Here is a 7,287-nt window from a genome sequence, read left to right as displayed (position 1 = left end):
ACATTCAGAAAACACAAAAACTGTAATTCAAAAAGATATGTGCACCCCAATGTACATAGTGGCAATATTTGCAATAGCCAAGACTGTATATTGTCATCCTGCTTATTTAACTTATATGCAGAGTACATCATGTTAAATGCTGGGCTGGATGAATCAAAAGCTGGAATCAAGATTGCTGGTAGAAATATCAACAACCTGAGATATGCAGATGTTACCAATTTAATGGCAGAAAGCAAAGAGAAACTAAAGGGCTTCCTGATGAAGGTGAAATAGGAGAGTGAAAAAGCTGGCTTAAAACTCAGTATTCAAACAATGAATCATGGCATCTGGTCCCATCACTTCATGGCAAATAGATGGGAAAAAGTGGAAACAGTGATAGATTTTATTTTCTTGGGCTCCAAAATCATTGCAGATGGTGACTGCAGCCATGAAATTAAAAGGTGCTTGCTCCTTGGAAGAAAAGTTATGACAAACCTAGACAAGTATAATTTTTTTTTAACAAATTAGATTGCTTCTGAATGAGTCAGGATATGAGGAGCTAAGGTTCTAGAGAGAGTTAAACCTACCAAGACATTCTATTCTGAACTGAAGGGAGGCCAAGTTTCTGAATTAAGGAAGTTAAATGATCTCAACAGGTATAATTCATTTACCAATGAAGCACTTGCTAATCTTTAGGCTGCCCAGAGTTAGAGCGCTTGAAATTGAGCAAAAGGAGGTTAAATATGTTAGGTTAGGTTTTACTGAGAAGCCTGGTAGGCTACAGTCCATGGGGTCGCAGAGTCAGACACAACTGAGCAACTTTGCTTTCTCTTAGGTTTTATCAGTCCCATAGTGGGTATGAGATAAAAATTGAAGTTCATTGACTCTTGAAAGAGAAATCTCCCTTGTACTAACTCCAGGTTCTCAGTTTGGAACCTACAGCAATAAATCTAAAATAGGGGATGAAACAGATTTATGGCCAAGTTATACAAAACCTGAAATCCATCTCTAACTTGTCTCAGTGACTCTTTGGATTAAAGCAGTCTTTCTCAATCTAGGCTTGTATCAAAGGATAAAGGAAATTCTCTTTGTTTAAATAAAACATCATCCAGAAATTATGTTTTTTATGTATGATAACTGGTAAGATATAAGATCAAAAGATGAAAACAGATGATTGAAAGTCTCTCAGGATGATCCAAATATAGAAGTTACCAGACCTATTTGAAAATAACCAGTGTTAACATGTACCTTTACATACATTACAAGATGACGAGTTCACTAGAGCATTTGATATTATATTAAAAAGTCAAGTAGATATTATGGAGCTGAAAAATACAGCCAGAATGAGGAACTAGAGATGGATTTACCACAACTTAGACACAATTGAAGAAAGGATTAGCAAATTGAAAGGTTAATCAGTAGTAATATCCGGACTGATGTATGGAGAAAAAAAGAATGGAAAATACAGAAAGGAGTGTAAGAGCTTGTATGGGTCATGTTGGAAAAGACTAGCATGTATAGCTGAACACTGAGGGGGAGAGGAAAGAGGGGAAGTGGGGTAGAAAAGAAATTGGCTAATACTGAATGATTTTCTCAAACTTATGAAAGACATCAAGCCTTAAACTCAAGAAGATCTGTAATGTTAAGAAGGGTAAATAAAAAGAAAGCCACATTTAAGAATCTCTTTGTAAAATTTTAGAAAACCAATAATAAAAATGAATATGAAATTCAGTCAAAGTAAATAACAGACATTTTTCCTCAAAGAAGTAGAGCCCAAGAAAACAATCTAGAGCCCAAATTTCACCTTATGGCCATTTAAAAGTGGGATAAGAATATTTTATCCTCTATTACTCTGATAACTGAGATAATTGTAGAGATTGCTGAAAATGAATGGGTCACATTACAAACTCAGAGGCTACTTGGGATGGCATCTCTACAGTTCTATTAATTGGAATGTTTGCTATGTAGTTCAAGGGCCATCTGCAGAGGAATGGAATAGGCAAATAGTGCCCTCTAGTTCTGCTTGCACAGATATTTCTCAAGAATCAGGCCTTTTACTTAGCCAAGTGCCTTGAAATAATTACAAAAATTTTACTATTGTTTTTTTTTTGCCCTGAATTTCTTAATTGAACTTGGAGAATTATACCCAGGAGAAATGGAAACTTTCTTAACTTCTTTAGGTTTCAGAATAACAAAGTTAAATTGTTAAGGGAGTTGGAAGGTCCCTAAAAGCAGTAGGAGACTTTAGTAGAGAAGTTCTAGGGATTGCCCTTTGGAAGATTTGGAGAAAATCATAGGGGGTGATTTGGGCAGAACAAATCTTCATATCATTATTTCTCTTAAGAAATTATTAAACAGCTTTTTTTAATTTATTTTTATTTTTTTAATTTTATTTTATTTTTAAACTTTACATAATTGTATTAGTTTTGCCAAATATCAAAATGAATCCGCCACAGGTATACATGTGTTCCCCATCCTGAACCCTCCTCCCTCCTCCCTCCCCATTCCATCCCTCTGGGTCGTCCCAGTGCACCAGCCCCAAGCATCCAGTATCCTGCATCGAACCTGGACTGGCAACTTATTTCATACATGATATTTTACATGTTTCAATGCCATTCTCCCAAATCTTCCCACCCTCTCCCTCTCTCACAGAGTCCATAAGACTGTTCTATACATCAGTGTCTCTTTTGCTGTCTCGTACACAGGGTTATTGTTACCATCTTTCTAAATTCCATATATATGCGTTAGTATACTGTATTGGTGTTTTTCTTTCTGGCTTACTTCACTCTGTATTAAACAGTTTTTAATTAACATGAGCTATGCATGTTGACACAGTGAGTCAGGCAAGATTTGGGTTGATTTTTTGCAAACTAGGAACATCCATGTCCTTTTCTAGTATAAGCTGAGTAAAAGTACCTCTGCACAACCCACTTTAATACAGTTTTAATAGAATACTATCAAAATTGCAAATTTTAGAATCTTTTACTCTTTTGAGCACTACACGAGACTCTCAAGAAAGACTTTGCTGAAGATCACCTTTAAATATTGAAGCACACTTTAACCAAAAGTGAAGATGTGCATGCCGTGTGCTGAGGTAAATGGGAACAGACATTAGCCATCTCCTTCTGTAATCTCAGATTTACAAAATTTATTAATAGATCTTAGCTATGCCAGGAAACCAGAATAAAGATATTTACTTTAAAAAGAAACACTAGTTGGTAGGAAAAATATTGAGATGAAGAAATGAGATTTGAAGGTTTGATAAAACTTTTGCTTATGTGTTCCAGATTTGTCATTTGCCTAGACAAGTCATTGAACTCCCTCAAGTACATGTCAACTATTTTTTTGCATTTAAAATTTTTTATTGATGTATAGTTGATTTACAATATGTGTCAGTGTCTAGTGTATGGCAAAGTGATTAAGTCAAATATACCACATATACTTTTTCATTATGGTTTATTATAGGATTTACATATATTATAGTTCCCAGAATTATCTGTCAATTTTAAAATGAGAAGGTTGGGTTAGGAGTTTAGAGTCTATTCTGGCTCTGACATTTAGAAAGAAAGAGAGGAATTTGTTGAAAAAAGCTTAATTATCTTAGCATTGTAATCAGAAATCATTTTAGAGAAAGAGAAAATATAAAGTGACTTGGAGTAGGTGAGACCCTGACAAAGATGTAAGATAAGAATGAGGTAATGAGTGGGACTCCATCTGGATGAGAAAAGGTGAAGACTTCATTGTTTTGTTTCTAAAAGTAGACAGAAGAGCAGGTGAAGGGAGAGGGAACACGAAGACCCAGAGCCAGAAAAAGAAAACTGAGTGCTGGGTGGGGAAAACCCAATGGAGAAACCCTCAGTGGAGTGGAGGTATTTGCTGACCAAAGTGGACGTTAGAGATCAGACATGTCTAACTTTTGCCTTTCTGGAAATAATTGGTAAAATGTTTCATTTTCATACATAGATTGGAGGTTGAAATTTTAATAAATTTTGAAAAATTTGCTATGTTTTAAAAATCTGAGTCAATGGGCCAGCACCATAGCAGCATAGAGGCAATTATGCTTCAGGAACGCAGGGAGAACATGAAATCATAAACCACTATTGTGATTCTGAGAAACATTAAAGCGATCATGGAATTGGGATTATGGAGGGAGAATGTAAAGCAAGTTAATCTAGATCTTGAAAATCTTCACAAGATAGAAACTATTACCCTTCAGTTGTGTCCAACTCTTTGTGACCCCATGGACTGTAGCCCGTGAGGCTCCTCTGTCCATGGCATTTTCTTGACAAGCATACTGGTGGGGGTTGCCATACACTCCTCCAGGCTTTCTTCTTGTCCCATGAATCAAACTTGTGTCTCTTGCATCTCTTGCACCTCTTGCAGATTCTTTACTGCTGAGCCACCAGAGAGCCGGTAAAATCACGTTTCAAAGAGGTCAAGTGATTTGCTAAATTTTGCATGCCAGTAAACAGCAGGGTTGATTTCGGAGCCTAAAATCTCACACTCTGACAGTGCTCTAATTCCTTACCGACGATGACCTTTTGGAAAGTATTTCTTCCTCTTCTAAGAGCACAAGTGATCATTGTCTTTTCACATCTCATTGTATATCAAATACTTAAAACTAAGAGCTAATCATTTTGTTTCTTAATTCAACTGGTTTCTTTGAGATCAGAGAAATGATCAGAGAATTTTGCAGATGTATATAACAAGTTCAGAGGTCTTCAGGCTTTTATGTTGACACAGAGAACCTAAGTGAAAATGCATTTATCTTAACACATATCAAAAACTTGTCATGTTCAAAGCAGCCATGTATAATTAAAAATCTTAAACATGACTTATCGCTTTGCTAGTATTGTGAGGAACAATCTCTTCACAAGCTCAGCCTCCACTGCAGCGGCAATAGGGATGTGCATATCTGGGTATAGGCAGTGTGATATACTTGAACAACATAACTGTGTACAAAAAATGAAGCTGTACTTATGATTTATGGCATACAGTTTTGATAACTAATTGAAATATTCAAGAAAGTTAAGATTAAAGCCAGGAAGGAAAGGTACTTCAGATAGATAATTGCATATTAAAATATATAAAAAATAAATCTGCATGCTAAGAATCTGGACCCACGGAGTGCTTGTTTTAGACCAGAAGGTAGAAGTAGAGTGTTGGAAGATGAGATCAGAGAAGTAGGCAATGACGAGAATGTGAGGCTTGTGTAATTTGTGACTGAATTTGTTTGAACTCTATTTTGAAAGACAGTGGTTTTCAAACATACTTCCATATGTGATCAGTTGTGAGATATATTGTAAATAATTTGCTTTACATTATGAATTACTTACCTTTGTAATAAAGGATGGGTTGAAGATTATTCCGTAGTCAAAAATGCCTTCTTGAAGACAGATATCACATAGTGTTAGAGTGAATGGATTCTTGCTGATCTCCTGTTTATATTCCTTAGTATGTGGCATTTCCATCTGTTTTTTTTTTTTTTTTCCACATAATGTGAAACTTTTTGGAGTGCAACCAAAACCTTTCCTGTTTCAACTTTTACAACCACAAAAAAATGTTTCTTTGCCCAGAAACTTCTTCTGATCTTTAACTTGACTGAGGCCAGTTCATATTTTGATTAAAACAAATCTCAAAATATCTTACTAAGCAATACCCCTGACATAGGTTAGCATTTGTCTCTGTGTTTGCCTAGTATCTTGGGGCATATGTATATCATGTTATTGTAACTTTTAATTTACTTGAGTGTGTCTTTTATTTGATTTTGATTTGCCTAAGAGAAGAGCTTGTATAACCTCACTCTAGATTCTCAGTGCCTTAGAGTGTATTCAGTAAATGTTGGATGAATGAGTGAATATTGCTAGTAATATTGGAAGGCAATGCTCCCTTTAAAGTTCCTCCAACAAAAACTCCTTGAAAAGTTGGTAGAGTGTAAATTTTAAACATAGGCCATGTGTACTTTTATTCACTATTCCAGATGAATAAAGAAGAATAAAATGGACAAGACAAATGCAACAGTCATTTCTAATTTTATTTTTCTGGGATTTACTCACTATCCCAAAGTTGAAATCACCATATTTGTGCTGTGCCTGCTGATGTACTTGATCACGTTACTGGGCAATATTATTCTGATCTCGGTTAGTGTCCTGAATTCTCACCAACACACGCCCATGCACTTCTTCCTGAGCAACCTGTCATATCTGGACATCTGGTATACTTCTGCCCTGACTCCAATCCTGGAAAATTTTATTTCAGAGAAAAACACCATCTCATTCTCAGGGTGTGCTGCTCAGATGTACTTCTCTCTGGCCATGGGCTCCACTGAGTGTGTGCTCCTGTCTGTGATGGCGTATGACCGATATGTAGCCACCTGCAAGCCCCTGAGATACCCCGTCATCATGAACAAGAAGATTTGTGTTCGGATTGCAGCTGGCTCGTGGGTGACAGGCTCCTTCACTGCCCTGGTGGGAACTGTGTCTGTTGCAGCCGTCACTGTGTGGAAGTGGTGTCATCGATCATTTCGCTTGTGAGATTCTGGCCGTCCTGAAACTGGCTTGTGTAGACACTTCCAAGGTGCACTTAATCATGCTGGTGATCAGTGTACTTCTTCTTCTCATGCCAATGCTCCTCATTTGTATTTCTTATGCATTCACCTCTCTAGCATCCTAAGAATCAGTAATTGGATGATCGAAGCAAAGCTTTTTCAACATGTGCAGCCCACCTGAGTGTAGTGGTTTTATTCTATGGGACAGCTCTCTCCATGTACCTGAAGCCGTCAAATATAGATTCACAGGAAATAGATAAATTTATAGCCTTGGTAAATGCTGGCTTAACCCCATGTTGAATCCTATCATTTATAGTTTACGGAACAGAAAAGTGAAAGTGGCTGTGAAAAAATTGCTGGTTAGGAACCCTCTCTGTGCTCTTTCAGTCTCTAGTAGCAAATAATATCTGTAAATATTAAGGGATATTTAGTGCTCTATCTATATATCAGGAGATAGTTGGGGTAGACACTCATTTTTAAATGTGATGTGCAATTTTCTAAGTCTCTTCTTTAATCACTGAAAGTCTAAGTAATATCAATGTATCATACATAAGTTTATCTGATCTTAAACAAATAGTCTCATAATGACAAATTTTAATTTTTATTTGGGGATACAGGGTTAAATAAATTATTTTTGTTGGCTTAGTGATATTTTTATTTCTTTCTAAATTTTAAAAAAATTGAAATATATTGATTAATATTGTTTCAAGTATATAACAAAATAATTCAGTTATGTGTGTGCATGTATTCTTTTTCAGATT

General features: G+C 36.0%; 1 pseudogene; it reads left to right on the top strand.

Annotated features, from left to right (window-relative positions):
- The first annotated feature begins 4,123 nt into the window (after positions 1–4,123).
- On the top strand, positions 4,124–7,081 carry LOC123332440 (annotated as a pseudogene).
- The last annotated feature ends 206 nt before the right edge of the window (positions 7,082–7,287 follow it).

This window comes from Bubalus bubalis, chromosome 3 (genome assembly GCF_019923935.1).
Source record: "Bubalus bubalis isolate 160015118507 breed Murrah chromosome 3, NDDB_SH_1, whole genome shotgun sequence".
NCBI lineage: Eukaryota > Metazoa > Chordata > Mammalia > Artiodactyla > Bovidae > Bubalus > Bubalus bubalis.
Note: the sequence above shows the minus strand (reverse complement) of the source record. Positions and strands in the feature narration are given on the sequence as shown.